Raw genomic sequence first — 12767 nt, 5'->3', positions numbered from 1 at the left:
GCCCTATCGCTATGTAGGGAGTGTATGATTCCCATCCTCAAAACAGGTGGAAAAATACCTCTCATTCCAATGTTTGCTGCTTTCTCAGCTCTTGGAAGGTTAGCTGGAGGTACGGTGGGGATTTTTAAACCTCTTAATGATGCAAAAGCAGTTCCCAAACTGTTAAATGAAATTCAAATCCATAATACAACAATGTAAGCAGTAGCACTTCATGAAGGTAAAGGGCTGTATTTAGAACCATACAAGAAAAACGGGTTTGGTCTGCATTTAACAAAACAAAGTTCTCCTTAAACAGTACTCCAACGAGACCGCTTATTAATACTGACTTAGAACATTGTGCTAAAAAACTGGGTATGTTTATGAGAGATATAGTACTTTGCACAGAAAGCCTAAGGGTTATGATAGTGTGATTATTTAATATCCAGGCGGAAGTTAAACGTGGTTCACAATGCGTATCTTTCAAGATGCTGTGTATTATTTCAATACTTCGGCACTTTACCACCTCCTCCAGAAACTGAGAGGTATTTCAAAACTGTACAATAAAATAACTCTACAATAAATTTCAACGATCTAAAAGTCATAGGTGTAGGCACCGTTGTTTAAAGTTTCTGAATTCGAGATAAACTAGCAAATCTTTTAGCACATACTGACAGTGTCACAATGGTTTACATGGAAAACTGTGTAACACTTGAACTATCAGGTAGGAACTTTATCATAGCAGCTGCCTTTAATCCCACGCACTAAATTTGTCTCGTCACACACACGAAATTGTCTTACACAACTAATTTACCTACAATTCCATAGTGAATATTATGTCGAAAAACAACAACTTCTACTTTAACAGTCAGATAGGTGACCACGAAATTCTTGATAGAGTTACTTCAAACGGTGTAAATTATGAACTCCATGACATTATTTCCGCATTGTTGAGACAGATAGTCACAGAAATTCAAGAATGATTAAAAAAACGCTGTGAAGAAAAAGAAACACGAATCAAAGTAAAACTGAACATCACTTACTATAAAATTCACAAACAGTGCGAGATGAGGAGTAACGTATACGTTGATTTTTAAGCTGGATAATAATATAGGATCATTTTTAGATTTTTAGGGAGAAATAATTTGAAAGAAACCTTAAAGACGACAGAACATCCAGTAAATATTAAGAGTGTTAACGTCCTACGCGTTGACTGTAACATTTCTGGAGCTTCATTCCACAATACTGTTCCTATGCACACCTAACATCAGTTCTGGCCAGTAGTACCTTTCGGACGTAGCATTGTAGACTCACCATATCCATTCATTTGTGTGCCGGTTATGGTACCATACGTTTCAGAACCAAGCGTGTCAATCAGAGATCAAAACGGAAATCTTGTGGATTTAAATAGTGAAGAAATAAGTATTGCATTATATTTACGGAAACACAACTGACATCGTGTACAGGCAGCATGTTACGTCCGAACAGGAAAAGGTGAATACGGAGAAGAACAAGAAAGTGAGAAACGTTTTATCTCCCCACAGTCGTCATATACTATCATCACTAGGATACTTAGTGCTAACAGTACTACGAGTAACATCATTCTCCGCGAGGTCTCATTCGACATTGTGGTGAGTGAAGGAAAAGAGGAAGATAAATAGAAAAAGAGAAAAAATTCTCGCTAACAACTGTATTACTCGCTTTGAATATCGTAAGTGTAAACCATTTGGTCACTTTGAATATCGTAAGTGTAAACCATTTGGTCAACCACTGTTCGATCACAATGATTTTATACATACTGTGATACAAAATGAAAACATTTATACACTCCTGGAAATTGAAATAAGAACACCGTGAATTCATTGTCCCAGGAAGGGGAAACTTTATTGACACATTCCTGGGGTCAGATACATCACATGATCACACTGACAGAACCACAGGCACATAGACACAGGCAACAGAGCATGCACAATGTCGGCACTAGTACAGTGTATATCCACCTTTCGCAGCAATGCAGGCTGCTATTCTCCCATGGAGACGATCGTAGAGATGCTGGATGTAGTCCTGTGGAACGGCTTGCCATGCCATTTCCACCTGGCGCCTCAGTTGGACCAGCGTTCGTGCTGGACGTGCAGACCGCGTGAGACGACGCTTCATCCAGTCCCAAACATGCTCAATGGGGGACAGATCCGGAGATCTTGCTGGCCAGGGTAGTTGACTTACACCTTCTAGAGCACGTTGGGTGGCACGGGATACATGCGGACGTGCATTGTCCTGTTGGAACAGCAAGTTCCCTTGCCGGTCTAGGAATGGTAGAACGATGGGTTCGATGACGGTTTGGATGTACCGTGCACTATTCAGTGTCCCCTCGACGATCACCAGTGGTGTACGGCCAGTGTAGGAGATCGCTCCCCACACCATGATGCCGGGTGTTGGCCCTGTGTGCCTCGGTCGTATGCAGTCCTGATTGTGGCGCTCACCTGCACGGCGCCAAACACGCATACGACCATCATTGGCACCAAGGCAGAAGCGACTCTCATCGCTGAAGACGACACGTCTCCATTCGTCCCTCCATTCACGCCTGTCGCGACACCACTGGAGGCGGGCTGCACGATGTTGGGGCGTGAGCGGAAGACGGCCTAACGGTGTGCGGGACCGTAGCCCAGCTTCATGGAGACGGTTGCGAATAGTCCTCGCCGATACCCCAGGAGCAACAGTGTCCCTAATTTGCTGGGAAGTGGCGGTGCGGTCCCCTACGGCACTGCGTAGGGTCCTACGGTCTTGGCGTGCATCCGTGCGTCGCTGCGGTCCGGTCCCAGGTCGACGGGCACGTGCACCTTCCGCCGACCACTGGCGACAACATCGATGTACTGTGGAGACCTCACGCCCCACGTGTTGAGCAATTCGGCGGTACGTCCACCCGGCCTCCCGCATGCCCACTATACGCCCTCGCTCAAAGTCCGTCAACTGCACATACTGTTCACGTCCACGCTGTCGCGCCATGCTACCAGTGTTAAAGACTGCGATGGAGCTCCGTATGCCACGGCAAACTGGCTGACACTGACGGCGGCGGTGCACAAATGCTGCGCAGCTAGCGCCATTCGACGGCCAACACCGCGGTTCCTGGTGTGTCCGCTGTGCCGTGCGTGTGATCATTGCTTGTACAGCCCTCTCGCAGTGTCCGGAGCAAGTATGGTGGGTCTGACACACCGGTGTCAATGTGTTCTTTTTTCCATTTCCAGGAGTGTATCTTGCCTTGAATGACTCGTCTTTATATCGAAGGAAAACTTCTCGATAAACCAGGACTGCACTAAACTGCTGACACTGACTTAAATAAAAACTGCGCACTTCATTTGTTTTCAGAAACTCATTGTCGTTTGAATAACGAAATTATTGGTCGGCTGTACAGTCCAGGAATTGCAGTGCTGAAGAAAGGAGATGCATCTTTTGCGCCACTGATGCTCAAATCGTTATAGGCACTGAAAGCTGGCTAAAGCCGGAGGTAAGTCCAGCTGAAATTTCTGCGAAGAACCTAACGGTGTTACCAAAGGATAGGCTAAAGACAGTTGGCGGTGGCGTCCTTGTTGCTGTTAGAAGTAGTTTATCTTGTCGCGAAATTAAAGTAGATAGTTCCTGTGAGTTAGTATGGGCAGAGATCATTCTTGGCAACCGGAATAAAATAAGAATTATATCCTTTTACCGACCTCCCAGTTCAGATGATACAATTGCTGAAAGGTTCAAAGAAACTTGAGTTTCATTACAAACATGTATCCGACTCACACAATTATCGTGAGTGGTAAATTACATTTACCCTCGATATGTTGGAGAAAATACATATTTAATTCCAGAGGTAGGCACAATACATCATCCGAAATTGTCCTAAACGCATTCTCTGAAAATTATTTCCAGCGGTTAGTTCATGAGCCCACGCGAATAGTAAGCGGTTGTGAAAACACAGTTGACCTCTTAGCAACATATAATCCTGAGTTAATAGCATCAAAACGGACACAGGGATTAGTAACCACAGGGATGTCGTAGCGAGATTGAATATTGTAACCCCAATCCTCCAAAAATAAAAGAAAAATATACCTATTCAAAAATGAAGATAAAAATTCACTTGACTCCCTCCTGAGAGACAATCTCCACTCCTTCCAAATGAACAATATAAGTGTAGATCAGATGTGGCTTGAATGCAAAGAAATAGTATCGGCAACGATTGAGAGATCTATAACAAATAAATTAACAAACGACGGAACTTATCCCCCATGGTACACGAAACGTGTCAGAACACTGTTACAGAAACAACTAAACAAACAAGCCATATTTAAACAGACGCAAAATCTCGAAGATTGGCGATCTTTTACAGAAGCTCGAAATTTAGCGCGGACTACAATGCGAGATGCTTGTAACAGTTTCCACAACGAAACTTTGCCTTGTAACCTGGCAGAAAATACAAAGAGAGTCTGGTCGTATGTGAAGTATGCTAGCAGCACGACACAATCAATGCCTTCTCTGTGCGATAGAAATGGAGATACTGCCGGAGACAGTGCTGTCAAAGAAGACTTACTAAACACAGCCTTCCGAAATTCCTTTACTGAAGAAGACGAAGTAAACATTCAAAAATTCGAATCAAGAACAGCTGCCAACACGAGTAACTTAGAAGTAGATATCCCTGGAGTAGTGAAGCAACTTAATTCACTTAATAAAAGCATGTCCTATGGTCTAGATCGCATACCAGTTGGGATCCATATAGAGTATGCTGCTCTAATAGCTCCATACTTAACAATCATATACAACCATTCGCTCAACGAAAGATCCGTACCCAAAGACTGGAAAGTTGTAAAGGTCACACCAATATTCAAGAAAGGTAGTAGGAGTAACCCACTAAATTTCAGGCCCATATCATTAACTTCGATAAGCAGCAGGATTTTGGAACCTATATTGTGTTCGAAAATTATGAATTACCTCTAAGAAAACGGTCTATTGACACACAGTCAACACGGATTTAGAAAACATCGTTCTTGTGAAACACAACTAGCTCTTTCCTCGCGCGAAGTGTTGAGTGTTATTGACAAGGGATTTCAAGTGGATTCCGTATATCTGGATTTCCGGAAGGTTTTTGACACTGTACCACACAAGCGGCTCGTAGTGAAATTACGTGCTTATGGAGTATCGTCTGTTATATGACTGGATTCGTGATTTTCTGTCAAAGATGTCACAGTTCGTAGTAATTCGGAAAGTTATCGAGTAAAACAGAAGTGTTATAGGCCCTATGCTGTTCCTTATCTATGTAAACGATGTAGGAGACAATCTGAGCAGATGACTTACATTGCTCGCAGGTGATGCTGTCGTTTATCGACTAGTAAAGTTATTAGAAGATCAAAACAAATTGCAAAACGATTTAGAAAAGATATCTGTATTGTGCGAAAATTGGCAATTGACCCTAAATAACGAAAAGTGTGAGGTCATCTACATGAGTGCTAAAAGGAATCCATTAAACTTAGGTTACACGATAAATCAGTCAAATCCAAACGCCGTAAATTGAACTAAATACCTAGGAATTACAATTAAGAACTACCTAAACTAGAAGGAACACACAGAAAATGTTGTGGGAAGGGCTAACCAAAGACTGCGTTTTATTGGCAGGACACATAGAAAATGTAACAGATCTACTAAAGAGACTGCCTACACTAGTCTTGTCCGTCATCTTTTAGAATACTGCTGCACGGTGTGGGATCCTTACCAGGTAGGACTGACGTAGTACATCGAAAAACTTCAAAGAAGGGCAGCACGTTTTGTATTATCGAGAAATAGGGGGGAGAGTGTCACTGAAATGATACAGGATTTGGGATGGACATAATTAAAACAAAGGCCTTTTTCGTTGCGCAATAATCTTCTCACTGAATTCCAATCACAAACTTTCTCCTCCGAATGCGAAAATATTCTGTTGACGCCAACCTACATAGGGAGAAACGATCACCATGATAAAATAACGGAAATGAGAGCTCGCACGGGAAGATATAGACGTTCGTTCTTTACACCCGCTGTACGAGATTTGAATATTAGAGAATTGTGAAGGTTGTTCGATGAACCCTCTACCAGGCACTTAAATGTGATTTGCAGAGTACCCATGTAGATGTAGATGTAGTGAGGTAATCGCATTATAGAAAGCTGGTTGATGAACGAGAAATGTGCTAAAGGAATTTGTTGCTGACGATCGACGTTAAGGCTTCCGTATCCCGCCCAGTGCGGTACTTCGATTCGCAGAGGTTGTTTACAGGAAGATTATTTTAAATGCTTGCCATGAATTGTTATTGATTCGCAGCAGAGAAGACACGAAATGTATTAACTCAAATAAAACAGACACCAAGTCGAAAATTGTGTTCGAATTAATGCATTGGGAAATGCCAGATATACGAGTGTCTGAGAAAGAACAAATATCATAATGGAACATCTCGAAAAAAGATCTGATCTCAGTCTGGAATTCCATCATTGGGATTTAATTGAATTGATTGCATCATATGTTAGTACAATAATGTAGCAAATTAAATTCAGTACAGACCTCGACATACAAGGTACATAATTTCATCTTTTCAGTCAAACAAGAATTCAGTTTTCAATTATGGAAGCATATTCGATGCAATGAACATAACAGAGTTAAAGGTAGGTCTGAATTCGTCTAAATATCCTGTTGAGAATTATTCATTCGATTTTACCACAATGAATGCTGTGCAGACGTATGAAATGTACTGCAGTTTAAAGTGTCTGTACTATGAAGACAGAGGATCAAGTGGTACACAGTTCCAAAAGTGCCCCATACATTTTAACAGTCATTTGCGTCAAGACGAAGACACTGAAATCAGCTGTCGTTTACCCGAAAACTGAAATGCAAATCGAAACACTGTTCCCAATAAATCTTACTCAAGGTAAGAGAAACTTCCCTCATGCTATGACAGAAATGCGATATATTGGTCATTGCTATATCATATGCATGTATACCGTCCTCTTTGATTGTTGTTCTTCGGATATTGTGTGTTGCTATTAGTAGTGTAATTGCTACTGGAGATTTCATTTCACGTTGCACAACGCTCTACTATGATTTGGATATAACTTTAGTGAAAAATCATCATGATCACATCATTCGTTCAGCTGGAGTGTGATTGGAGATGTCACGAAATGGTTTACGCTCAGTTATACGAACATTGTGGTGTGTGTTGCTGAAGGGTTTGGAGAAAGTGAAGTAGGTTAAGGAGCTGTTGCCAGAGTATGATGTCTATAATATTGAAGTCAAGGGTTACCCGTCAGTTCCTACACTATGATTGAAAATGTGTTTTAAGAAATATGAGCCAATGACTGTTAAGTTAAATGTGAAGTTCTTGGATCAGTGGTAGTGCGATTGTCACACTCGAACTTTCCCATTTGATACTAATGAGCGATGTGTACTTGATGTTAATGTTTTTACAGTAAAATTTATACCTACAGTATTTTTGTATGATTGTTTTCCTTTCTTTTTGTAATATGTCGTAAACAGAAATATTTTATTGCTGATGTCTCATTCCAGCGAGATCTTACTCTTGTTGCTGACTTCAGTATAATCACCACACAAGCTGAAATAGCTGAAGAACTGCATCGCTCAACACACAAAATTTGTCTGAGGAGAAAAGCTATCATGAAATCTACTGACGACCTCCATCACACAGATTTAGATGACCTGATTGCAAGTTACAAACACGATTTGGGCTATAAATAATTATGAACAGTAATTTGTGTGTACTCCAGATATGCATGGAGACTGAAGGCTAAAACTGGTACTGAGGTTGCAGATGCACTTAGAAAAATATACAGAAGAAGCAGTAGGATTCCAGATAAAAGAAGTAGTACGATTCCAAATCATTTACAAACCAACTCAGGCAATGAATTTTGCAACGCCCATTTCAAGAAGCTGATACAAAAACTTAAGATTAATCGCTACTTATCATTTTCTCCTATTAACGTTTCAGTTGTGGCACGATTCAGTAGAACTCTTAAAGGTAAGATGTTTAAACGTTTCACTGCCTAAGATTCTTTCAGCTGGATTGGTTTGGTGTAAGTTCTTGTAAGTCAGTTCAATCACACGAAACATACATGTTGATGTGAAAGATAATGGCTTTTTGCCTACTGCGTGTAGTAATATGATAGATTCTCAAAAAGCTACAACAAAGGCGGTGATTATTTTAAAAATAAGCAAATATTACACAACTTTTGAAAAAGGTTTCATCCCAAACTCGTCTAGTGCGATATTCAAAAATCGAGCACATCAGGAAAAGACCGAAGGATATATCTGATGGAAAATTATATGCTTCAACTTGTAGCAGTAAGTTTCTACAACACTGATCTAAAAAAAACAGATACTCGTTCACATATACAGCGTTTAAAGAAAATATACGATATTTTGAGAGGTGGTGGTACGGGGACATGATGACACACTCATCTGTAATTGACCACGGATACAGTACGCAGTAAACATCTGATAGTGTTGTTACCGTAAACAGTATTCACAGTTCTGTGTAAGTGCAGTGCATACATCAGTTCTAACAGAACCAATTTGTATTTTGTTAATTTGCGAAAATTTTTTACGTTGCAATTTTATCTTTGTTCTTACCACCATAATGGAAGCCTATAATGCCACAGAGGAAGTGGATACCATATTGAGCACCTCCTTTAGTGATGGCTCTCAAGTGCAAGTCATAGGTAATAGCAAGCAGGTTACACTAGAAGCTCTGCTGTTTCATTGTAACAGAATAATGTTTTCTCCTATGCTTACTGCATACTGTAGGTCGTTTTTAATAGCTGCGAACTTGCAGTAGAAGAGACGTACAAAATAATAGCAAAAATGAAGAATTACTCATAGCTCTTAAGGTATGTATTCTGGATTCAATGTTTATTGGATGTTTTTTCTTGTTTTGGTCCATACTATCACATCACACAGTATGGAACACTTTTATAACAGCCTTAATAGCGGAAAAAACAAAAAAATAAAAAATGCTTCATAAACTGTTGGATTTTGATATAAAACACGATTCCTGGATTACTTTGTAAGAGAGTGGATGTGTAAGGGGTTGGTTGCATTTACACAAGCGCAATACACGCCTGCAAGGCAGACATTATGCTATTGGCAACAGCACTGTATGAGGGTTGTGCATGTATGTTTGTGCGTGCGTGAGTGTGTGCGTGAGAGAGATAGAGAGAGAGAGAGAGGGGGGGGATAGAGAGAGAGAGAGGGAGAGAGAAAGAGAGAGAGATGTGATATTTACTGATAAGGCAGAATTTTTGCTGACGAAACTGTTAAAGTTGCTGCTGAAAATATATCTCGCCACTCTTCTACCCTCTGGATCAAAGGACAGTGACGGCCCCAAGAGTATGGCTTGTGAGCCAAGCCCTGTCACGAGTGCCATAGTGCTCAGCCCTCAGCCTAGCTGCACACATCCCCACGGCCAAGGCACATTGTCTGAGCATGAGGAGGGGGAAACGGTGAACATTCCGCATTTAAATGGCAATGCAGTCACACCACATAAGACTATGTTTTATATTTCATACTTCTCAACCACACTGATCACAAACGAATTTATTTTGGGAGCACTGAAGACATAATATAATTTTTATTATTGCATTGACTGACTGTCGGCATACGGACAGCCACGGTCAATTTCATAGATTTTCCCAGCCAGGTTGCAACGTATTCGTGATTTATTTAGTACCATAATCGAAGAAAGGCCTCTCATACACGTTGTTCAAAATATTTTAACACTTTCGTAACCTAATTATGGAGATGAGGAGACTCTACCTCAGGAAAACAATTTAGAAGTCCTGGACAATTTTAACGTAAAAGGATTTGTCTCTAAAATGGGAATCACTGCATATCAGTCAACTACATCAGCACATACACAGAAGCGCTTTCAACTGAAATGGCAAACGATCTCGAAAATTGGTCGCAAAAGGATGTGAGATTGGCAGTGTCCTCGAAACGTTTAGAAAACTATCCTTGTATTTATTTGGAGGCTGTAATTAATTCTTCAGACTTCAAGTTTTCTTTGGCGCCAGTGCCAGTGAGCAAAGGGAAATTGATGGTGTTTTTTGTCCGAATTTGCTCATTCCACAATGCGATTTTCTTTTTAATTGCATGTGCATTAAATCCAAAAATTAGCTGTTTCTCACTTTGCGCTGTCTTATTGTATGCACTGTGTAGTCAAAGCCACTTAAAAAGCGAGGGCTGCAATCCTTTCCTGATACTCTAATTCCTGCAGTCCTCTTTCCTTCATAAATTCCATAACAGCGGATTTTAAATCAAAAAATCGTTCTAAGCATGTCCCTTAACTTAACCAACTTTTTTTCAGTGTTATATATCCAACGTCTCCATACTCGTCGTCCATTTCCACCGAAAACTTTTGCAACTGACAGTAGAATAACGTGTGAAACTTCAGAAATTCTACTATTCGTACCATCAGTTTCTTCACCTGCTTCATACCTGTTAATTTAGCTTTTGATGTATATAAAAATGAATTCTATCTAGCGATTATTATAATTTTTTCCTCTTTCATTGTCAACTAAACCTTCAAATTCTTTCTGCGTGGTAATGTAATGTCGTTTCACAACAAATTTGCAGTACCTTTCAATTATGCCATGCATAATAGATATTGAGAATTCTCATCGGTTTCTTCTTTCATTCCGATTCAGTTCTAAGGGCTTGTGACGATAGATCGCTCTTTTTGTGCAGTCTGCCACTGGACGATGAACAAATAGCGAAGGGTAAACAAAGCTGACACCAAGACTCTGCCAAACTGAAGAGAGTTGCGCAACGTGAGTTCACTATAACGTTCCTCAAACCAATGTAGGACTGTTATGGTTACGAGAAATGGACAATTACTAAAATATGATAGCGCCGTCGGGGAAGATATCGAGCATCAAGGGGTGCAGGTGGTTCGCAGCTGTCAGCGTGTCTTCGAATACTACCACAGGCGCCACGCAAGCGCAGGAAAATATCTCCCATAACATAATACTGCTCCCACTGGCCTGTGTCCGTGGCGCGCTGCACGTTTCGAGCCGCCGTTCACCTCAATGACGGCGTTTGCAGAGACGACCATCGAACCAGTCTAGCAAATACACTCCTGGAAGTTGAAATAAGAACACCGTGAATTCATTGTCCCAGGAAGGGGAAACTTTATTGACACATTCCTGGGGTCAGATACATCACATGATCACACTGACAGAACCACAGGCACATGGACACAGGCAACAGAGCATGCACAATGTCGGCACTAGTACAGTGTATATCCACCTTTCGCAGCAATGCAGGCTGCTATTCTCCCATGGAGACGATCGTACCTGGCGCCTCAGTTGGACCAGCGTTCGTGCTGGACGTGCAGACCGCGTGAGACGACGCTTCATCCAGTCCCAAACATGCTCAATGGGGGACAGATCCGGAGATCTTGCTGGCCAGGGTAGTTGACTTACACCTTCTAGAGCACGTTGGGTGGCACGGGATACATGCGGACGTGCATTGTCCTGTTGGAACAGCAAGTTCCCTTGCCGGTCTAGGAATGGTAGAACGATGGGTTCGATGACGGTTTGGATGTACCGTGCACTATTCAGTGTCCCCTCGACGATCACCAGTGGTGTACGGCCAGTGTAGGAGATCGCTCCCCACACCATGATGCCGGGTGTTGGCCCTGTGTGCCTCGGTCGTATGCAGTCCTGATTGTGGCGCTCACCTGCACGGCGCCAAACACGCATACGACCATCATTGGCACCAAGGCAGAAGCGACTCTCATCGCTGAAGACGACACGTCTCCATTCGTCCCTCCATTCACGCCTGTCGCGACACCACGGGAGGCGGGCTGCACGATGTTGGGGCGTGAGCGGAAGACAGCCTAACGGTGTGCGGGACCGTAGCCCAGCTTCATGGAGACGGTTGCGAATGGTCCTCGCCGATACCCCAGGAGCAACAGTGTCCCTAATTTGCTGGGAAGTGGCGGTGCGGTCCCCTACGGCACTGCGTAGGATCCTACGGTCTTGGCGTGCATCCGTGCGTCGCTGCGGTCCGGTCCCAGGTCGACGGGCACGTGCACCTTCCGCCGACCACTGGCGACAACATCGATGTACTGTGGAGACCTCACGCCCCACGTGTTGAGCAATTCGGCGGTACGTCCACCCGGCCTCCCGCATGCCCACTATACGCCCTCGCTCAAAGTCCGTCAACTGCACATACGGTTCACGTCCACGCTGTCGCGGCATGCTACCAGTGTTAAAGACTGCGATGGAGCTCCGTATGCCACGGCAAACTGGCTGACACTGACGGCGGCGGTGCACAAATGCTGCGCAGCTAGCGCCATTCGACGGCCAACACGGCGGTTCCTGGTGTGTCCGCTGTGCCGTGCGTGTGATCATTGCTTGTACAGCCCTCTCGCAGTGTCCGGAGCAAGTATGGTGGGTCTGACATACCGGTGTCAATGTGTTCTTTTTTCCATTTCCAGGAGTGTATATGATTCAGCCGAGGGGTCGACACGTTTGCATTGACTGACTGTCGAATCCCAATGGTTTCACTACAATAGTAATTGACAATGTCATTGGGTCAATTTGTGAACACGTAAGGATGGTCTGCTGCGGACTTCCATGTTCAATAATGTACAATGAACAATGTGCTCCGGAACACCTGTGCGTGCACCAGGATTGTGCTCTTTCGGCAGAGATGCCTCATATCACCATCTATCCTACTTTACAGAGCAGACAACCCTCCGAACCCCACGTCCAACGAT

This window comes from Schistocerca cancellata, chromosome 4 (genome assembly GCF_023864275.1).
Source record: "Schistocerca cancellata isolate TAMUIC-IGC-003103 chromosome 4, iqSchCanc2.1, whole genome shotgun sequence".
Taxonomy (NCBI): Eukaryota; Metazoa; Arthropoda; class Insecta; order Orthoptera; family Acrididae; genus Schistocerca; species Schistocerca cancellata.
Note: the sequence above shows the minus strand (reverse complement) of the source record.